The sequence below is a fragment of the Rhamphochromis longiceps genome, linkage group LG12 (genome assembly GCF_057381845.1).
Source record: "Rhamphochromis longiceps isolate RC_006_pf linkage group LG12, R_longiceps_female_GT1.1, whole genome shotgun sequence".
NCBI classification, from domain to species: Eukaryota; Metazoa; Chordata; class Actinopteri; order Cichliformes; family Cichlidae; genus Rhamphochromis; species Rhamphochromis longiceps.
This window is the reverse complement of record NC_140568.1, coordinates 2,409,429-2,431,937: the sequence shown is the minus strand read 5'-3', so window position 1 is coordinate 2,431,937 and position 22,509 is coordinate 2,409,429. Positions and strand designations below refer to the sequence as shown.

The window sequence follows — 22,509 nt, the reverse complement described above, 5'->3', positions numbered from 1 at the left end:
TTTCACACATGATTGTAGTGCTTTATTGATAGAAAGTGTGGTTGGTTTGTTTGATCTGTTGTACCAAGTGTGAAATAAATTAATTAATTAAATGAAATGAAATGAGAGTTGGACGTTCGCCTTGTAATCGGAAGGTTGCGGGTTCGAGCCCCGGCTTGGACAGTCTCGGTCGTTGTGTCCTTGGGCGAGACACTTCACCCGTTGCCTACTGGTGGTGGTCAGAGGGCCCGGTGGCGCCAGTGTCCGGCAGCCTCGCCTCTGTCAGTGCGCCCCAGGGTGGCTGTGGCTACAATGTAGCTGCCATCACCAGTGTGTGAATGTGTGTGTGAATGGGTGGATGACTGAGTGTATAAAGCGCTTTGGGGTCCTTAGGGACAAGTAAAAAGCGCTATACAAATGCAGGCCATTTACCATTTAGACCAAGAAAAGAACCAGTGTTGTGTTTGCAGATGACAACCAACCAACAACACATCTGTCCCCATTTCTTTAGCTGCATCTATGAACAGTGCTGAAGATAACATAGTTCAACTTGAATAAAAGAGTAAATTCAGCAGACTCGAAAAACAGACATGACATTTAAAACAAGAAATCACATTTTGAAGCTGCTGATTTCATTCACTACACAAAAATACAACATTAATATTACAAAATAATATTTACTTTCATACAAGTGTGGGTGAATGCAGGACACAGACATTTAAACAGATGATAATATAGTCTGTTAAAAACGATTTCCCCTTCCTAATTTATTAACATTTCTTTTTTTTTTTTTTTTTCTTTTTTTCTTTTCTTTTTTCTTTTTTTTTTTTTTTTTTTTTTTCTTTTTTTTCTTTTTTTTTTTTTTTTCTTTTCTCTTTTTTCTCTCTTTTTTCTTTGCACATCTGAGTCACATGCGAACCTTTTTTTCTTTTATTTTCAGACTCGCAAATACAATAATTGTGGTGATTAAAACCTGTGCGGGTCTACTTTTTCCAGTGCAGAAAATTGATCAAGAATCAACAATAGTATCATTTAATTTGATTGTTATCATTGTTATTATACAATTTCTTAACAAAAATATCAGTATAATCCTCCTCAGTTTTATGTCACAGTTCAATTTTTATGTACTAATAATGCTTGTCTGCTGAAATCTAAAATGCTTCAACACATTCAGATAACGAGGGAACTGGAAAAACATCATAATAACGGTTTTTTTTTAAATCCAGTCACAGTCAGGTGACCATACCTGATATTTTCCCCTGTGTCTCTGTTATTTGTCCCTTCTATAGGAATAGTGAGGCATGCACTGAGCTATTCTAGATCTTGGTGCAGTTGTTAGTACTGTTACATCAGAGCAAAAGGATTAATTGCTAGACGTTGCTTTTCTCCAGTCCAAAGATGTGCTTGTTAGGTTTACTGGTGATTATGAACTGGCCTTATGTTACACTGCAGCCACAGTGGTTGCAGACTGCAACACAAACAGAAGTGTTGTGACAGTGTGCAATGAGCTGTTCTGCAAACACTCAAAGTTGGCAGCCATCTTCAACGTTCAGTTCAGTCACTGGGCAACAACTTTTTTTCCTAATTGCAAGGAGGTTGACATCCTATTTTCATTCGATTGCGACTGAGCCATTAGTCTTGTGATTTGCTGGTAACCTGTGCAGGATGCACCCCACCTCCCGCCCTGTAACAGTTGCAATGGGCTCTGGCCCACCAGCAACCCTGAGGTAGATAAGTGGTTAATTTGATTTTATAAGAGCCCAATCGGAGTGAAATGACAGGGAGACTTTCATACTGCCAATATATATAACACTTACATCACTACATCTCGATATTCTTCATTTGCATTTTGGCATTTCAGTGCAGGCTGTAAAAAGGACAAAGGTCTTATGCCACAGTTAAATGAAAAGTGGGTGCTACAGTCTTGTGATGAGGTCTGATATCCTCGGGTCTCACTTTAACCATTCCTCGATGTGTTTACTGTGTCTGGCTATTCTGTCAGTCTCCTTTCCTTTTGCCAGCTCTCTTAGATGGCTGAGGACAAGTAACACTGCCACCGCTAATCTCCCATTCCCATGTTTTATCACCGTGACAGAGAGGGAGTTGTGATAGTGCACTCTGTAGGCTGAGTAATCCTTTTGACAAAATTGCAAGCAGTGTTTATTCAATGCCTTTGACTGCAGCACAGAGGAGAAGCGTCATATCTAGAATAGAAAGCATAAACTGGCAACCTGGACACATTTCTGGGAACAGCAGCCTTGACATTTTTTTTTAGCCTTGGCTTTTACAGTGGTGCACCAGTGTTTGGCAGAGTGTTGTCAACTTGGTTTGAAATATCTTCATCCAGTGCCACGTGTTGAGGTTCAGATAGGGTTTATTTTTTCTTGATGTCAAATAGTTTGTTACTTAATAGTTTATTCCTCCAATGGCACTGCAGCCTATCCCAGTAGAGATCAGGCAACAAAACACTGTGACATTTACCCATCCATCTATCCATTAGGGCTGCCACGATTAGTCGACTAGTCACGATTATGTCGACTATTAAAATCGTCGACGACTAATTTAATAGTCGACGCATCGTTTGAAGCTTTGTAAGATCACAAAGGACGCAGGAATGAGTAGTAGGATTTAAGAGTGTAATAACGGACTGAAACAGAAGATGGCAGCACTGCATGTACAAGGATGCCAGCTGCCGTTAAACCCCGAAGAAGAAGAAGCTGTGTCCCAGAATTCATAGCGCAGCTGTCAACAATGGCGGCAGCTAGTTAGTTTTTTTTTTTTTTTTTTTTTTTTTTTTTTTTTTTCTTCTAAATGACATCAGAAACAGCAGTATGCGACATTACGTGATGGCAGAGCTTCAGTTCATCCTTTGTCATTTTTTTTTTTTTTTTTTTTTTTTTTAATAAATAGGACAGGGGGAATGAATGAGAGAGAGAGGGGGAGAGAAAAAAAGAAAACCAAAGGGGAGAAGAGACGGTGAGAAGGGGGGGGAAGAGAGACAAAAAAAAAAAAAAAAAAAAACAAAAAAAAAAAAAAAAAAAACTCCTGGGTCACCTGTATGGAGAAAAAAAAACAAACAAACAAACAAACAAACAGAGGAGACAGCAAACAACAAAGAGCAGCATAATAATAGAGAAAACAAAGCACCATCACAATAAACTAGCTAGTCATAGATATCAGTATTTACTAAGTAATAAACAATATTGTGCAGCACGAAAGATAGACAGCGCACAGTGTGCTTTGAGGCAGCAGCCAAGAAAGCTTTAGTCCGCGTCTGTGAATACCCATGTGTGCATACCTGTGTGGATCAGCATGCTTGCATTCCAAAGGTTTCTCCATGTAATGATCTGCTAGGGAGTGTGGGGGGGCCTCAGCCCCGTCCTCCAGGGTGTGAAGCGGGTATGGAGGAGATCAAAACTCCAGACATCCAGAGGCCCCCAGAACACAAAAGACCATGGAAGACCAACAGAGGGGCAGCCGCGCCACTGTTCCAGTAAGAGCTGAGGAGAGTCCCAGATGAGGGCTCACTCAGCAGCCGCGGAGCAGAAGCCAGGGGGGGTTGCAGTGACGCGCCCGTGAGCTCCGCCGGCCCCCAGCTGCGCCTGAGTGACCGAGCCCTAGGCCGAGAGGCCGGGGGCACCCCACCTCCAAAGGGGGCCCGAGCGAGCCCCAGGCCCCAGGCCCCGACAAGCGGCCGCCAAGGAGTGAGCCGGTGTGTACCCGGACGCCCACCCCCAGACACAAAGAACCACCAACACACCGACACCTGAGGGAGTCCGCCACCGGCAGGGGAAGTGGTGGTGGGTGGAGATAGGCCTCCAAACCTTGGAGGGCCTGAGGTGTCCCCAGAGAGGTGGCGTCTGATACCCAACCTGACATATAGACACAGACATACCGGCACACACAGACACAAACATCCATTCCCACCCTCATGCTCTCATATGCACTCACTCCACACTCAACCAACGTGGAGACAGACATAAAGAGACGCTGTACACATAATCACACTCCCCAAGCGTACTCTACAATCCGGGTCTAGGTACCCTTGCCCCTGGAGGGGGGAATTGCACCCAGACCCAGGTGGTGTTACCCTTTTCCCTGCGGTGGGGAGAGGCAGACCACCCCGACTCCGCAGCAGCAGGGAGGCCCCACACCCCAGACCGCAGTCGGACGGCCAACTCCTCCTACTAGCCCTCCCGCTCCAGCAGGCCGCAGAGAATGGGGGTGGGAGAAGACTCCAAACCTCCCTCCACCCGCTCATTGTAGTGTTGATGCATATGTGTTCTAAGGTGCAATTAAAACCCAGGAGGGCATGGAGCTACCTGCCAAGGAGCAGCAGGTAAGCGCATAGCCCCTCCTGCTAACCCTCAATGACTAAGTGTATTTAAAATTGAGAGGTGGGCAACGACGTCAGGGGTGAGGTATACACCCTGATGGTGATTTGGACTCCGTGATTGTGCCCACCCCTAATTTATTAACATTTCAATATTACTCACACCTGTGTAAATAGGCTTTCGATACCTGTGTCAAAAGGTAGGTGTGCTCTTTAGATTATAGAGGATTAATCCTTTAATCGTTTTTAGGACGCTGAGGTCAGTTTTGTGAGCCACACCAAAGGCCGATCACTATCAGACCTGCTGAGTCAAGAAATCACTGAAAAAGAAGCTGACAAAGTGAAGTAGGTTAAAAAAAGCAACACATCCTGCCATGATCTTAAAGAACTGTGATGTTAAGCTCAGAACAACAACAATTATTATATTATTAAAAATTAATAAAGAGACTGGGCTAAAGTGGCAGCAGTGGCAAAGCAAAAATCACTGTTGATGAAAAAAGAACAAAAACTCTTGTCTCACATTTACCAAAAAACATCTTAATATCCCCAAGCCTTGAAAAAATATTCTATGGACTCAAAAGAATTGATCTTTTTGGAAAGCTTGAGTCACATTATATCTGGCATAAAACACAGCATTTTAGAAAAATAACATCACAGCAGCAGTCAAACAGGAGGTGATGGATGAGGGAACCATGAAACCCGCTCTCTTCCAGATAAATCCTGAAGCACAATCTCCACCTATGAATGGCTCAACAAAAGTAAAACAGAAAAACAATATGAACATTCTGGAGTGGCCAAATCAGAGTCTGTACATAAATCAGAGAGAGATGCTTTGAAAGGACCTTAAACTCAAAAACGGTCCAATATGGCTGAATGAAGAACATTTCTCCACAGTGATGAAGCCTGGCAGGTCTGGATGACTTTCTTCCCTTAATAAATTAAATCCGCATTTAAAAACAGCATTTTGCATTTACTTGTTTATGTCTAATACAATACAATAAAATAACAACATTTGTTTGAGGATTTGAAACTTTTGAGTGTCGCCAATGTCTAGAATAAGAAATCAACTCGGAGGCCGATAGTTTTCTGTGGCACTGTCCACTTTCATTAATGACCAGACAAAAGCAGAGCTCGCACCAAGTCACCCAGTGTTTGTATAAATAAAATCCCTGGGCAACAATTTCTCAACATCATTACTGTTTTTAAAAAAATGTAAAAGTTTAGCAAGACTGCCAAACCGTAATGAAATATTTCCATGACACTTATGTTTAGATAAAAAAGTGTGCTGTATTGTGCCCTCTCACCCCTACTGCAGCCCTCTCTGACTGGCTCTCCCTGATCACCCTAATGAGGCCTGGGCATGAAGCAGGGCAAGAGGGCAGCGCCATTATCCCATGTCTCCCCCATTAAAATCACTTCCAACAGCAGTGACTGTCCAACATGCAGTCATCCTCCGCTACAATTAGCGAGTAAAATTATGCAAATATAAAACAGGGGAGCTGCTGTAAGGATGCACAACACAGAGATGGGGAGGTGATCTGAAGGAAAAGTGAGGAGGCGGGTCGTCCAGAGGGCAGACAGTGATTAGTAGCATCAATGTATCCATCGTCATGGAGATGATGTTGTTTGGGTGGGGACAAAGTGAGGTGACTGAGTGACAGGAGTAATTACTTAGGAGAGGTCACCCTGGGGTGATAGGGGGTGAGACGGCACTGCTAGGGACCCGCCGGCCCCCTGTGTCACTAACAGCCACCTACTGAACTTTGCACAGCCCCGTTACAGAGAGGTCGCTGTACATACGCTTTACTAACAATAGTAAGCGCTGAGCTTTACATGCATGTAAATCTGACTTTGCCCACCTCCAAACTCTTACAGTCCACTAAATGACCATTACGTTTGTTATTCTTGAACACATTCTGTCCTTTTTCCATCAGGACATTTCTAGTCTTCTTGATTTGCATATTTTGAGTCTGTAGTGTTCAGCTAATGACTGTGACCTGTCCGGGGTGTACCCTGCCTCTCGCCCAGTGGCAGCAGGGGTAGACTCCAGCCCTGGATGGCTGGACCTAAGCTTATTAATTTATTTCTTGACCAACAGGTGAGCAACTGAAAAGTAAAGATTTTTGTCCTGATGTTGGACACTGTCTTATGCTTAAAGCTACTGATTCGTTCATATTTGTGGACTGCATTTTTAAGCTAACGTTAGCAGGTTGTGCACATTCCTGGTGCTATGTGGGAAAGAACGGCATTGAGGTAAGGCGCTTTGGAGCAAGCATAAACCCTCCTCAAGTCCTTTATCTAGAAATTAAATCCAGCCATGAGGAAGTGCAAAAGTTAAAGAAGTTCTATTTTTTTAAGTTCTGTTCGAACAGTAAACAAAAAAAACAGAAAAACCCAAATGCATGAAAAGTGCTTCAGTATCGCACACAGAATCTTAAAGTTGTAATTTTAGCTCAAACCAAAATATTGTCCTGACCCTTGTCAGCCCCTACCATAGTATCACTAATAACAATTTAACTGTTTCACTATCAGTCGATGTCCCCCCTCTGATGGGCTGTTACATAATAAAAGGCTTTTTGCTGACAGGGACAAATGATTGCTTCAGTTCAGTTTGAGGAGCATGTTTTGTTGTTGCTCAGTCATATAAAATTACCACGTTGAGTCCACCCTGCACGCACTGATACAGTTTCTAAACTGTCCTTGAATATGTTAAAAAACACACGAGGACTAAAAATCTACCCTCTAAAAGCTTCAAACCGATGCTCACAAGCACAGAAGCACGAGAACACACAAAAACACACACTCACAGACAAAGCCTGAGGGGAAGTGACAGAGCCACCTGGAAGCGCTGCAGAGCCTGCTGTGAGTAGAGGAGTGGAGCTCTCTCCACAGATCAGCCCCACAAAGGGATCTCTCTGTCAGTGGTTTACTTCTCTTCATACGACTTGTCACCATGTTCTTCCTCTTTAGTGCTTTTCTCTCTTAGATGAAGCCGTGTTAGAGTGAGGGTGGAGGAACGGCGCTCTAATGCATTCAGAGGAGGTTGGTTGTGAAGTCTGGTTCCCCCCATGCTCTTCCTCCGAGGCTGGTCTATTGATTGTTGTGTGCGTTGCTGCTTCCTGAGATCCCCGTCAAGCCTTGTTATACCAGCAGCGTTCCTTTGCCTCCCTTTGGCAGGTAACTACAGCGGTGCAGTCTCGGATTTTAACAGTTCCTGAGCTTCATCTGACACGTTCAGGCTTTTTTCTCAGTATTAGTCTTCATTACATTTGGTCCTGAATGGGCATTACTTTGTAGTTTTGACACACTGCTTGCCAATTAAAATGTAAAACTAAATTTCTTCTTAATTTCTGTCAACAAAATTTTAATTTTTGTAGGTGCTGGTTTTCACGGTGTTTCCTCTGCTACTAAGGCGCTCTCGAATTCCTAAATAAAGCTTAGTGAATGTCTTTAATCGCCAGAATCTAAGCATGGACAGAGCAAATTTCAGCAAGCACCTTTAATATTAAAGACTGAGTAAACACAGTTTTTACATGACTTTTATTTATTAAGGGAAATGAGTTATCCAAACCTACCTGGCCCTATGTGAAAAGTAACTGTCTCCCTGGAAAACTGAGTAGAGTTTCACAAGCTGATCATCAATACGTGATTACTGCCAGACCCGCTGAATCGAGAAATCAGTGTAGTTGGCTAAAATATCTCAAAAACATCCACCAATCAACAGAAAAAGCTGGGAAACAAACGTTTTCACATCTATGAGTTACAAAAATATCACAAAGTCATGTCGAAAGCTGGGAGCCAATGGAGAAAACCTGGAGTAGTGGTAAACTTTCCCAGGAGTCTTTCCCAAAATTACTCCAAGAGCACATCAACAACTCATCCAGGAGGGAACAAAACCCCAAACAACATTTAAAGAACTGCAGCTCTCACTTGTCCCAGTTAAAGTCCACAGCAGGTGAAAACCACTGCTGACCAAAAAGTCCGTTCTTTTTATATACATGTAACACCAAATCACAACAACCATCACCTCAACAACACGACAATAACAGAAAGAAAACCCCAACAGTCAGCCTGAGCGACAGTGGGAAGGAAAAACTCCCCACAAGGCAAATGAATGTGACGCTGTATCTAAACATAATAAAGACTATGCAAAGCGAGATATCTGCTTGTGATAGAGCAGCTTATTGAGTGACAGTATATGAGCGAACCAAAGAGTGACTGGAAAGCCTTTAGGGTGCCGACAGCCGACTTTTCCTTCCCATGTTTTCCTGAACACGTTCACGGCAGTCACACGACTAACTGGGAAGCGCATGTTTGGCTGTTTTGTTCCCGCTGCACACTGGATAGCCTTAAAACTTTGTGGGGAGCTTCTGAAAAGTTGATCCGAGTAAATATTTTATGTAGGCCATTTTTGTGTTTGATTACCCAGCTTGCTGATGTGTATTGCAGCCCTGGGAGCACGGGGAGGACAAACTCGACCCACCGTTTGCCACTCATTTGATGCACTCATCCATACAAGCTCCCTCCTTCACTTTCTCTCGCTCTTTGCTCTGCCCATTAACTTCAATTAATGTGATGGTTCATCAGCGGTGAAGGACTCTGTCACGGGGATGTACCCCACTACTTATCTGATTACTCTTAATGGGAGAAAATACGATAAACAAATTCAATTATCCCTGACCTATTTCCAGTGGTGGGGACATGAGATTATTATTCATGTCATCTCTGACGTATGAATATGAAGAGGTCTAATTACCTTGGTGTCACATTATGGATGGACAGGGTATGTAAATATATTCCGTATTCATGGTGATGAACCTCTCTGTTTTGTAAAGGCCAGAAAGGGAGTGAGCGATACTGGAGATGAACACCCCCTGTTGTGTCCTCGGTGGCCATCAATTCTTCACCGAGAGCGGCCTTCGTCCGCCTGTATTGATGATAGGAGTGCCGGCACCACAGAGTCCTCCAGCAACCACACAAATGATGAAGACGGATGGATATAGATTTCATTAAATCTGGACCTGACTACATGAAGATTGAAGGAGGTAATTGAAGACAAAGGCACGCTATGTTTACCAATCCAGCTTCTTATCATCTAAATCCCACTTTTAAGCATTTCGCACACATGCGTTACAACAGCTGAGCCTGTAACGGCATGTAATTTTTGCTTTTTCTTCTTTATATTAAACACATAATTCCTCTTCAAATCAGTTCTGGTGGTTGGTTCAGTCGTCTCGTTTACCTTAACACTGTTTAACTGTAGGAGACGCGTTTACCAGCTTAGATTACACAGGTTACACATTTCTGAACATTGCTATCATCAAGAAGTAGGATTTAAAATGAACGTGTCTGCATGTCTGCTGGTTGCTCACAGATTTTAAGGTGAGGACATGCCGCGTGTTTCCAGCTCGTTCCGTTGCCTTGAAGTTGACAAAAGAAATAACACAGTCACCATGTGGAGTTAGGACTAAGGCCTTAACGAATAAGCTATTTTTTTAGAAACTAAAAGATGTAACTTTACACAAAGCCTTGGGGTTTTCAATTAATCTATTAAAAGGGTTCAAATGAAGTTAATCCAAACTCTGCGCCTGACCTTACACAATGACTGAAGACGTTACAAACATAAAGTGCCAGTATAGATGCTTCAATATAAAATGTTATAGAAAATAGGTGAAACTAAGACATACGATATAATAAATAAACTCCATATAGTCCTCTTTTTAATTTATTTTTGCTCAGTATGAAGACGATTTAAATATTGTGCAGTATAAGGTGACTTTTATGTAGTGCTCCTCAGCATGGCCTGTCTATGGAATAGCATGGGCTCCCTCTGTTGGCCAGTTGCCGGCTTGTACTCTAGCTTTGATAGAGGTGATGTGGGGCCAGTGTGACTGTCAGCGGAGATAAAAGGAGGTTCAGGAGTGTTTGGGCCACTGCTCCTGTTTCATCTCATAAAGGGAAACAAAAACTGAAGAAATTCACTTGAATTAGCCGTTGCTGAGAATGAGTGTCTGCTGCTCTGAGTCCTGTGCTTCCTTACATTGAGCTGTTGACTGCTCATGTTCAAACCTTTATGCTTCTTTATGTGCCTTTCTTTCCCGTTTCTCTTCTCTAACTCACAGCCCTCTCCACTTTTCCCGTTTGTGTGTGTGCACGCATGTACATGTGAGAGAGAGTGTGTACATTTCTCTGAATACACTGGCGCTTGTGTCTCGGAGAGTTCACTGACTCTAAAGGATCGATGAAGGGAGGAGATTCAGAGCCAATTATTTTCAGCTTAATGGTCCCTGGGGTGTAGGGGTGAGCAACAACAAAACGCCTTCAAGAGACATCAATTCTGGACAAGCCAGATCCTCCATCTCTGCACTGCCACAGTGTGGGCATCAACTCCCAGCTCTCAGGAGGAGAGGGAAGTGCACGTACACTGAGAAACACGTGCACGGCAACAACAGCTGGAATGTGTAGACTCCATGTGACACACTAAACCAGCTTGATGGCAGACAGGTAAAGGAAAAGAAATCTGCTCAAAGCCGGAGGAAAGGGAAAAGGAAGCCAGTCCACTTCTTATCCATCCTTGGTTAGGCTTCCATCTTGTTTTAGACACTTGCTAGATAAGCAAACATTACTGCAATGAAAACCTACATGAACCCAGACTGGCTGCCAGTGACCCAGTGGATGTTTACAGGTTCAAAAGTGATTGTTTTGTTGTCTTTTTCTCACTGTGCAAAGCAGTCACGGAGACTATTTGGCCGTGCATGGCCGCTTAGCACTTGACTGTTTCTCAGTTACGTCATTATGTCATTGATTTCATTAATGTCGTGATCTGGAGTTCTTGTTTTACCCTCAGTTGAAGGTGGGCAGGCCCTAGGCTCTGCCTGCTTGTGGAGCCTTCTGGTGTCCCGCCCTTCACACCTGAAGCGACCAGTATTTAAGGACCAACTCAAGCTTCTACTCTCTGCCAAACTGTCATATATTGGCTACAATAATCAGGCTCTTTCACGAGTCTTGTGGTCCCTGGTGCTAGCATCCTTGCTCAGATGACATCTCTCATCGGCTGAAGGGCTCATATTGCCAGACTGAGACCGTTTCCTCTGGTCTGCATTCTCCAGCCCAGAGGAAACTTTGATAAATACTTATAGTTACAGTCACGTGCCTGTCCACCCTGCACTGTGCAATCATAACCAGTTGATTCCAGTCAGAATCCACTCAGCTCCTGCAATATCCAAATAAGAATCCAGTTCACTCTGCACATTAAGTTTTCCTTTCATTAAGTCACACACACTAACTCCTTTCTCCTGTCTGGCAGAAGTGGCCTCTGGTGGTGCTCCTCTGTCCCCCACCTAATTCCTCTTTGCTAATCTCTGTGTGAACCTGGCGATAAACCATTTCAACTTCATGCTGTTGTTTTGGGTCGTTCAAGAATCCTCCATCACGAGTGCCGTGTTTGGCTTTGACAGTAATTTGTAAACCAAATTATTTGAACTACCTTAGTGTTTCCTTCACATGCTGTTGGAAAAACACCAAAATAATTTGGAGATATTTCCCCTGAGTTATGTGGAGGCCAGTTTTAAGACCAAACAATGCATTGTTTAATTAGCACATGCTTTAGCCATGATGATATTTGCATTTCACTCGCTGGGCCCATGTCCTCATTTTAGGTTTGGCAGCGTTTTAGTAGGTAAAGGTGATGCTTGGACATGAATTGAGCTGCGGTTTGGGGAAGGCCTCGAAGGGGACTGGCGACGGCTCCCGGGCCTGGCAGATCCCCGTGCACTAAATAGGAGTGAAGAAGTTAAAGAATTGAGAACAAAGAGGAAGGGTGGGGCACGTTAACAAGAATGAACAGCTTGCACAACTGAGGGAACCTATATATTTCACAAGCATTTCTTGCTTACTTAAAAAAAAAAGATTTTTAAATATAAAACACTGCCTATTATAATATCTACATCAGTAAGGACAGCACTTTCTTTGTCACATCCCAAAGCTGATATTATATGCTTAACATGTCACTTCACCTACTACTGAATTACCTTCAATTAAACATATTATTAGAGACACATTATTTTAGGTAACAATGGAGCAACCTGAAAAATGAAGGCAGTGCACGAGTGCCACAAAAGATGGTTCCTCTTGGGGCCACATAATCTCCCATGTTCATATATATTAAGAGCTTTAAAAGAAACATTTATAGCCTGGCACAAAAAACTGTTCTGCCCTTTAAAGATAGTTTCCCCTGTCAGATCAATTCTGAGTTGAGTGATTTTTTTTATATAGATATATATAATATATCATATATTTTTTATAACATACCAGCATATCTCTTCCACGTGGATGAAGTATGTTGTTTATGATGTTGTTGGTGTGTTGAGGCGCGTACTTCCCGAGTGAGAAAAGAAAAGAAAAACTCTCTTTAGAAACTTCCAGCAGAACCAGACTTGGGGAGGAGCCGCCATGTGATCTGCAGCGACTAGTTGTGGGTGAGGTGAGGAAGACAGGACAGAGACACGCTGTGGAAAAGAACCAGAGATTAATAATAACTAATAATTAAATGCAAAGTGGCGTATAAACACATGGGTGAGTGAAACAGCTGATAGAAGAAACACTCAAACACACTCAGTGCATCAGGTGAATCCCCCAGCAGCCAAGACCTATTGCAGTGTATCTAAGGGAGGATTCAGGCTCACCTAATTCAGCCATAACTATATGCTTTATTAAAAAGGAAAGTTTTAAGTTCAATTGTAAAAATAGAGAGGGTGTCTGTCTCCCGAATCCAAACTGGGAGTTGGTTCCACATTAGAGGGGCCTGAAAGCTGAAGGCTAGGATATTTAAAAGTAGAATGGGAGGCAGCTCCCATTCTACTTTTAAATGTCCTAGAAACCACAAGACTGCAGTCTGAGAGCAAAGTGCTCTGTTGGGGTGATATGGTACTAGTATGGTGATAATATGGCATATTTCTCCTATACTGGCTTCCCTTCATTGGCTTCCTGTTAAACCAAGAATTTAAGGTCTTAAATAATCAGGCCCCATCTCATCTTAATGACCTCATAATACCATGTGACCCTATTAGAGCACTTCGCTCTATTCGCTCAATGTTAATACTGCATTGCACTGGGTTATGATTTTGCCCATGTAGTGTTTGCATACTTATGAAAACTATCCACTTGGTCCGCTGCTAAATGCACATTATAGCTGAGTTCACTAAATGGTATATTAATAAGCAATGTGAGATTTAGATGCTAAGGCTAATCTGGTAATTGTGATGCGCCATGTGACGATTAGCTTGTTCAATATAGTGTTTGTCGAATACCTTTGTGTGTAAAGAGCGGCCTTTCTTGGCACTATTCCACTGCTAAAAGTTGTTTTTCGGCCAGTTTACATGTTGCTTAATCCAGTTTTTTGATTTTCCACATCCCAGTCAACCTTGAAAACTTCTTGGCCAAACTCTAAGCTCTCTACCAGTTGCAGCAGATGGCCATCCCGGAGTCTGGTTCTTCCCTCCCACTGTTGCCAAAGAGACAGAGATGACCTGATTGTTGGGGTTGTCTTTGTTTTCTCTGTATTATTGTGGGGTATTTAACTTACAACAAAATCACCTTGAGGCAACCGTTGGCATGATATGGCACTATATAAATAAAATTGAATTGAATTCACATGTTCCAGTTCTGTCTCATTTAGTCCATCAATCTATCAACAGAATAAAAGCATGTGATCAGTAACTCCTGAATGTCTCGTACTGTCATTTGTCCAGGGCATCATTTTACTTCTTGTTTCTTAAAAAAGTTTTATCCAGCACAAAGAAAGTCTCTTAATGTGACATTTTCCAATAATGCTTGGTAGCACAAAGTTTACATTAAACACGTATCTTAAATCTTTTCACAAAGACTGACAAACAATGCAAACTGAAAACATCCATCAGCTTTCCAGCAAACCACTTGGAAGATGTATTACGTTCACCTTATGCAGACTGCTTATTGACTGCTGCTGCTACTGCAAAACTAAATAAAGATTAAACTGAACTGAAACCAAGTTTATGCATTTTGACAGTTTTTCTGTTGTAAGATTTGTCTGCATCAGGCAGGTGTGTAGGTGGTAAATGGGCCGTAACACCAAACAGCTCTGAGCTGGTGGATGTTTCATATTAAAGCTCCTCAACATTCACGTGTTTTATTTTACGTTATTGTATATGCAGTGTGATTCTGGTTTGTGCTGTTTCATTAAACTCTTCCTATAACTGGAAAGATTTAAGGTGTATTTAAAGTATAGATCTGTTATTCATGTTTTTAGCACATAAAATAAATTATAGTTACATAATGGAAACTGCATTAGAAGAAGATATTACCCTGTCACTAAAACATAAATGTTGACTTTTTTGTTCCCGATTTGACAAAAGACTAGAGATGGCACGATACCACTTTTTTATGTCCGATACCGATATCATAAATTTGGATATCTGCCGATACCGATATGAATCCGATATAGTGTTTTTTAATCAACAAAACTGTTTTTTTAAATATCTTGCTGCATTTTGTATAAGTTCATACTCAAGTTTAAAACAACTACTACACTAAAGCTATTCTGTTATACCTGTATGCAAAAAAAATATTTCATAGTTCAGCAATACTGATCAATCTAATAAACTTAAACCTACACCATCCTCCCTATTCTGGTATTTTAAAGAGTACTTAGCGTAAATATTAAGCAACCTAACTAATAGGGTTCCAACTCCCAGCAACAACAAAAATAAATAAATAAAAAATAGGGAACCACCCCTCACGCTCCACCTCATGATGCTTAATCAACGTAATCAACCTTAATTTGATGCAGTGTGAAAAAAAAATGCACAGAAATCAATTATTTTTCAAGAAATATTAAATAGATTCAACATCTTTCTTCAACAAAATTGCAGACTGCACAGATGGTACCTTCCCAAAGGAAAAAGTACTATAGCTTACTAGGGTATATATATTAGACTTAATAGTCACTATATACAGTAATTGACTTCTATTCATTTTACATCAAATTAAAACTTTGGGTGTCAGATAATTATTTATTAAAAGCTGGACATTTTAAATGAGAATAAGAAAGAAAAGTATGTCTTTGTGTCCCCTTTTCCCTGTTAATGCCCTATCGGCCCCCCTGGCTAAACTTTGCTAGATCCGCCCCTGCACAGTTACCAGCGTCAGCTACATAGAAAAAGATCCTCGAGTAGAAAGTAATATTAAATACATTCTAACAACAGCTGATCAAGCTTAAACGTGCTGCTGTTGTTCAGCCGCTGGTTTCCTCTTTCTGGTGCAAAGTGGGCCAAAAACAAACAAGAGAGAAAAGCCGATCAGCTGATCATTAAGCAGTTTCATGATTGAAGTAGCAGCAGGAGAGGCAGTCGCTCCATATATCGCTTGTTAAGCTTAACGCAGGAATGCTTTACAAACATTCAGAGATGGACTTACACACTTGCTTTACTTCTCTCGGGGATAACTTTGTGGGAGATGAAATGCCAGGTTGCTAGCGAAGCTCCAAATGCTATCCAGACCACCGACAGGTCCCGCATGCCACAGCTGCTCTATCACGTGATGCATACTGCTCCGACTGCTAACGTTCTGAGGTGAGTTACGGCGTGTTGCAAGTTTTGTGAGGTGCTTTCGTGATATTTAATGGATCGGATTACATTTTTTATTTTTCTCCGATATCCGATCCAGTAATTTAGGTCAGTATCGGACCGATACCGATACGTAATATCGGATCGGTCCATCTCTACAAAAGACACTGTCAAAGTTCATGTATGCTCACACATGTAAAGTGACTTGAACTGAGAGCAAACCTCTCTCACGTCTTCTTTTGAAGGCTTGGAAATGTAAGAAATCATAAACAGTCACTGTCAAAACAGGTTGACAGGAAACGTGATCCTCCCAAAATAAAGGAGCACGTTTTCATGTACTGTAACACATTGATGAAGAATAACAGCATCAAGAGAAAGTCTTTGTTAAATCTGTGAATCTCCCTGCATACATCCGCTCCGTCTGCATTTTTACCTCCATCGTTTGATTGGAGTAAAAAACACCGTTGTGTCTTCTGATAATTATCTTAAAAGACTGGAGAGGTGAGGGACCCGCTGGGCTCGGAACCATCTCCTTTCCCAGGTTGCAGAGCAGTGGGACGCCTGGTTGTTTAAAGCAATCCCACTGGGTGTCTCTGAGGCAGCTTTCAATGAGGCGCCACCGGCGACACTTTCCCCTTCCAGCTTAGTGCTCATCAACTATTTAGATATGCACTTAACGCTCCTGGGGAAGCTAACATCGAGCTGCTGGCGGGCAGAGGGAGAGGAAACACTTGTCAAAATAATGGCCAGGGGATGAGAAAAGAGGAGTTCTTTGGTGGACCATGCAAGGCCAAAACAAAGCAAAACTATACTGAGGTGGCTGGGGTTTTTTGCACAAGAGCGGCGAGAAGAATAAAGGGTGGTTTTAATCCAAGAGTGCCCCTGCACCCCCACCCCCTCCAGTTCTGCCTGTGAGTCCCCAGGCACAGAGCCATGAGGACTTCTTCCTCTTCCATCCTTCGCGTGTACAGACACATCCCTCTCTCTCACCCAGGCTCCCCCACATCCTGTGCTCCGACACCCTTACTAGCCTTCCACCACCACCACCACCGCAGAACCTCCAACACCAACTCTCCCCTCCTCCTCTTCCATCTCCATTGCATCCCCAGACTCCCACAAGCAACTCCATGAGGGGTCGCATGATGAATGAGCAGACAGTCAGCAGGACCTCTGTGTGTGTGTGTGTGTGTGTGTGTGTGTGTGTGTGTGTGTGTGTGTGTGTGTGTGTGTGTGTGTGTGTGTGTGAGAGAGAGAGAGAGAGAGAGAGAAAGGGGGAGTCTGCATGTGTGTGTGTTGGTCAGAGAGTGATGACCACAACTGCCAGAGTGATCACAGTGGGATTCATTATGGCGACAGACAGGGCCGCCTCTAAAAATCTGACCGAGTGTGTGCGTGTGTTTGTGCACGCGTGCCAGTGTGTGTGTCTTGACAGGCCCTCCACTAAAATGGCGTCTGAGGATTACACAATGACTGGGAAGGAATAAACAGCCTTGTGTGCGTGCGTGTGTGTGTGTGTAGGTTTGATAAATTATTTACATCAATGAGAAAGCAGCGTCGACACTGTTTATGCCTGCACCTGCTCTTCTCAGTGCTTAAAAGATGATTTATGTGTTATGGTCACATCGGATTTCGGCAACTATTGGTCTGCCGTCTTTTGGGACATAAAGCGGTGGTTACAAAGTGCCGCAGGCTTGTTTGGGAGGCGGCACAGTGAGAGAAGAGCAGCATCATATAACTGGACCATACAAACTCCTGTCCAGAGAGCTGTTACAGCAGTTTGTTTGCGCTTACACTCAAATGAGTTATGGACACACTAAGGGAGGGAAGGCTGGCAATGCTCTCCATGAATCTTGTAGTGTAAGAAGCTATCATCAGGATAGGTTGACACCACCTAAGATCCTCACTATTGCTTAGGAAAAGATAAAACAAGGCATCGCCGTGTGATGTCTCAGCTAATGGGGTTAATTAATGGGTATAAAACATGTTTCAGAAGTAACACAGGAAAAGATTCATGAGGAGTAACATCTGACATGACAATTGTTACTGTACTCAAGTAACAAAGATTAAAGTTGATACTGATTTAAACTATTTTTTAAAAAATGGGCACAATTCTGTAGTAAAATGATAAATGGTCTTTTTTAGTGAAAGCTGCACACTTCAGCCGGACAATGTCAGGTAAAGTTTTTCCAACAGCGTGGCTTCATACAACTACACTGCCCTCATTTCAAACGATATGACTGGGAGAACAGGGGAACAACAAAACGCAACAGAAAACCATTAGTTTACTCAGGTAACATACACTTAGTGCGTGTTGTTAAAAGATGATGAAACACAGTGATAAACATACTCCTGTCAACTTTTTTTAAAATGTGTTACTGGCATCAAGCTCTGAATGAGTAAACATGTCTGGAGGAAGAGTCGCAGTTTTCAGATTGAACAGTCATTATTTTGTCTTTGTTCTGTTTCAAAATCTTGTTTTTATTTTGGAATTTGTTTTCGCTGAATGTTTCACCCGTGTTCATACGTCAAATTACAAAACAAAGTGTGCTTGATGTGTTCTCTGCCGCTATAAACCTGACCTGACATAAAACAAGTAAAACAACAGGCTTGGATGTAGATTTGTGTCTTATTGTAAGGGAGGAATAAAAAATGTAATTAAAATTAAAATTAAATGTTCTGTTCTGAAGCATTGAAAATGTGTTTTGGATAAATCATGTCACTGATTTATACCAGCAGAGCTGCACTTCTTAGTGAGCACTGTCAGTGCCATGTACTGAATAACTGTTAACCCCCTCAATGGAATAATTTCACCTGCTGTAATTAGTGAACATAAATTCTGACAACTAAAAGTAGAAAGAAGTCATATGTACCTATTTTATAATAAAAAGGTTTTGCTATCCAGGCTGCTTGTTGTAAATGGAAAGACGCAGAAAGCTAATAATAAACAAGCAGCATAAAAATAATAAAAACTGTCAATGGTAAACAATGTTTGTAAACTTGACCATATACTTTTACATTGAAAAAAGTTTTTATTCACTTTTAAAATGCATGTCCAAATTTTTAACTTTAACCTCCTAGGACCTGCGTCCACATATGTGGACGTCACATTTTGGGTTATTTAGACCAAAATACTCCATTTTGCTCTACAAGGGCCTGATATCCACTTACGAGGACATTATCCTGCTACCGTTCTATCAAAATCTTAAACAAATATCCTCATATGTGGCTCTTATTTTTCTTAAAAGCAAAAATAAGGTAAAAAAAAATAAATCTGGTAATTCTTTGTTTTTAAATTCATCGGGCCCCAATATGCCCAAATATCAAAGAGAAAGTAAAAATGCTGCTGTGGAAGAGTTCGGGTCTTAGGAGGTTAAATTGTAAATCTAACGATTTGTGTATTATATTAACAACTGCCTGTAAGTAAATGTGGTATATGGTCACCGTGTGATACAGCAGGGTCTGCAAGCGTTACATGTCATAAAATCTGTAGAAAGTTTTCAGTTTAAAATTTGCTCAGTATAATAATATCAAATTATAATAAAGGCCAAACTTTTAAAGATTATTCTAGTTGATTCTTTAAGATTCGGTGTGAGATGAATACTGAACGAACAAAATCCTTCTTTTCTGTTTGTCTTCATATTCACGCTTTACATGCTCTCTTACTTGAACTTTTACCAACATCATTGCACATCTTACATTAATTTGCCTCCAAAGTTGCACCAACATTGCTCCACTGTAGCAAGCAGAATGTGATACTGCACTCGTCTGGAGCGTCTTAGCTTCACATTGCATCATTTTCCCTGTAGTAGCTCCCAACATGTCCCAGATATCAGTCTCCTGCTGCAGACAGGGGTGTCACAGCCAGATTTACATACAGCCCCAACAACACAGACACCCAGCGGTACCACAATGCCACACACCAGTTCAATATTTCATAGCCCTATGAAATATGCCTGAATATGTGCTCGGCATCTGCCATCTTTGGGGCTTTGCAGCCCCCAGGAGGCCTGTTTGATCTGTAATTGGGAAGTGTGCTGAATTAATCAGCAGTTTATCCGCTTTTTAATTGAAATAACACTTTCAAAAAACACAGATAACACAGCACCACTGATCCTCCTCATATTGTCTTTCGCCTATTGTCAATTTTCATCTGTGTATTCACGAATGGTCCGTTGAGATTCAAGGGAAATAACAGTGTTGGGAATCAGAAAAAAGCTAATAAAGACAGAAATATCTTCACTGTGCAGACAAAACAGCGTTCCATGGATATTTCCTCTGATGTTTCGATTTTTTTTTCCACTGTTGTGTTGTTTGGTGGGCCGCTTGTTGATTTTTCATCCTAATGCTCTTCAGTTAAATAGCAACAGTCAAATAATAGTGGATTATATAATCCATAAAGCATAGTTTGCATTTTGCTTAGTGATGCCTGAGGCCATGAGCTTCTGTCATACGCGCTTGGCTTACAACCTTGTAGCATGTAGCATGCTAATGCTGTTTGCAAGATGCCATAGAAAGAATTATGCTGCTATATGAAAACGAGTGAACTCTCACAGATAGAGTAGTAGAGCTGTGGGCATTCAGAAACAGCTTCCCTTTAAGTATGTTTTTATATATTTCCTAAATTATTTTATTAGCTTTGGTGTCTGCAACTCTAAAACAGAATTCAAAGTTGCCTCCCTTCCACTACAGCATAGGTGTCAAACTCTGGCCCGCGGGCCAAATTTGGCCCGCAGCCTAATTACATTTGGCCCGCGAAGCCATACCAAATTACTATTAGAGCTGGCCTACTGGTATTATACAGCTAATATATATATTGTTTAGTATTAAGCTTTGCTTGTTCCATATTCATGTCACGGTCTGGCTGGCAGACCGTGGGGATGTGGGGAAAGGAGGACCCAAAACGCAGACTCTGCGATGCAAACAGTGCTCTTTATTTACAGTGAAAAGGCTGTAAAAACAATAACTCCCCGTTGCTCCCTCGAACCCCGTGTGCGTGCTTCCCTCCGATATCTGTGCTCGTGCTCCCCGCTGTTGTGTTTCCGCACCCCCGTGCGTGCTGCCTCTCCGGACCACTCCTCCTCCTGTAGGGAAACCAGAGACGCAGCCGTCAACACTAACCCTCGGCGGGCATATACGCACAGCACAGACCTACGCTAACACACACTGACTTGGTAAGATAACTCAATGATCCCGCGTCGGTGGGAGCTCCAAGACTCTCCTAAGTAGCTCCCCCGACGAGCCCTGATCAGCGGCAGGTGTGTGGCTTCGGGTGTGGCCAGTCCCTCCGCAGGGCCACACCCCTCAGGCCTGCAGGTGGCCGAGCTCCATCCTCCAGGCACACCCGCAGACATACACACCCATACCTCGCCTAAACATATGAGTGGGACACAGACTAACACAGCACAGAGAAACACACATATGTACACGCACAGAGAAGGAGAAACGACACCAAAAATACATAATAATAATACACAGGTCCATGACTGCCCAGGGATCCTGGGTCGCCCAGTCCCAGGACCCTGACAATTCAGTTTTTCAGCAAAACGTGTTTGAGTCCATAAGAAAAGATTAATTCTTATATCTGGAGGAATAAATATATTTCAGTAAATATTAATGTTAGCCCGCAACTTTGTTCCAGTTTTGAATTTTGGCCCACTGTGTATTTGAGTTTGACACCCCTGCACTACAGCAACACGAGCTGAACAAGGTAAATTTGAATGGTCTTAATCAGTCATATTAGCCTTTGAAAGACTGATGAGGTGATTCATTAGTTTTGCAACATCTGTGTCTAATGTAACTAAATTTCATGAATAACTATGGATAATAGTGAAAAAAAAAACAACAGAACAAAAACAACAGGACCAGAGGAAACCAGGTTTGTGTTCATTTCTATGCCAAATATTCTTTTTTGTGTGTGTGTGAGCAGCAATCTGCTCATCTCTGTCTTGCTTCTGGTTGGTTTCTTGGGTTTTTAAAAAAACTGCATCTTTTCCAAAGCTCTCAGGAGTATATAAGTATTTTAATCTAAAGAACAGTTATGTCCTACTGGAGCAGTTCCTGTAGCTGAGACGTATATTGTGGTGTGGGCCACTTTGAGACTATTTGCTTCCAATTATTTGTAAGAAAAACGCAGCAATCACAGAGGTAAGTCAGCACGACAGACTTCTATATTAATATGCTCATCAGCTATAAGAAATAACAAAGGATAGTGTTAAGATCTGAAATTACAGTCATGGCTGCCTTAATCGACAGTGTGGGGACAAAGCAGGGCTGCTAGCGCCTCCACGTCACGTAACTGGACCACTTCAGCACAATTTTTATGAAATTATTTCACAATTAATATACCCAACTATGACACATAGACAGTCCAAAAATTCTATCCTTCAGTTCTGGTCAATGACATTCTTGTATTTTATTTGTATGTCACTATAACAGGTGTCTGTATCTGTGCATATAGAGATGATGGGTGCAGGTTGCTAATCAAACTTTCTAGAATAAAATCATTACTTGGCACTCTACCCTCTCAACAAGTTTCAAGAAGAGGAAAAATGTCAGATGTGATTCAAAAATGTCGTTTTACATTCTGATTATTCAGGA

The 22,509-nt window shown here is 42.0% G+C and overlaps 1 long non-coding RNA gene across 1 annotated transcript; it reads right to left on the bottom strand.

The window, feature by feature from the left end:
• Positions 1-4,468: 4,468 nt before the first annotated feature.
• On the bottom strand, positions 4,469-15,876 carry LOC146656562 (uncharacterized). Its single transcript, XR_014913898.1, has 3 exons — positions 15,764-15,876; positions 12,623-12,819; positions 4,469-12,085 (listed from the first exon to the last, which is right to left on the bottom strand). It is a non-coding gene; the product is annotated as an uncharacterized LOC146656562 (long non-coding RNA).
• Positions 15,877-22,509: the final 6,633 nt, after the last annotated feature.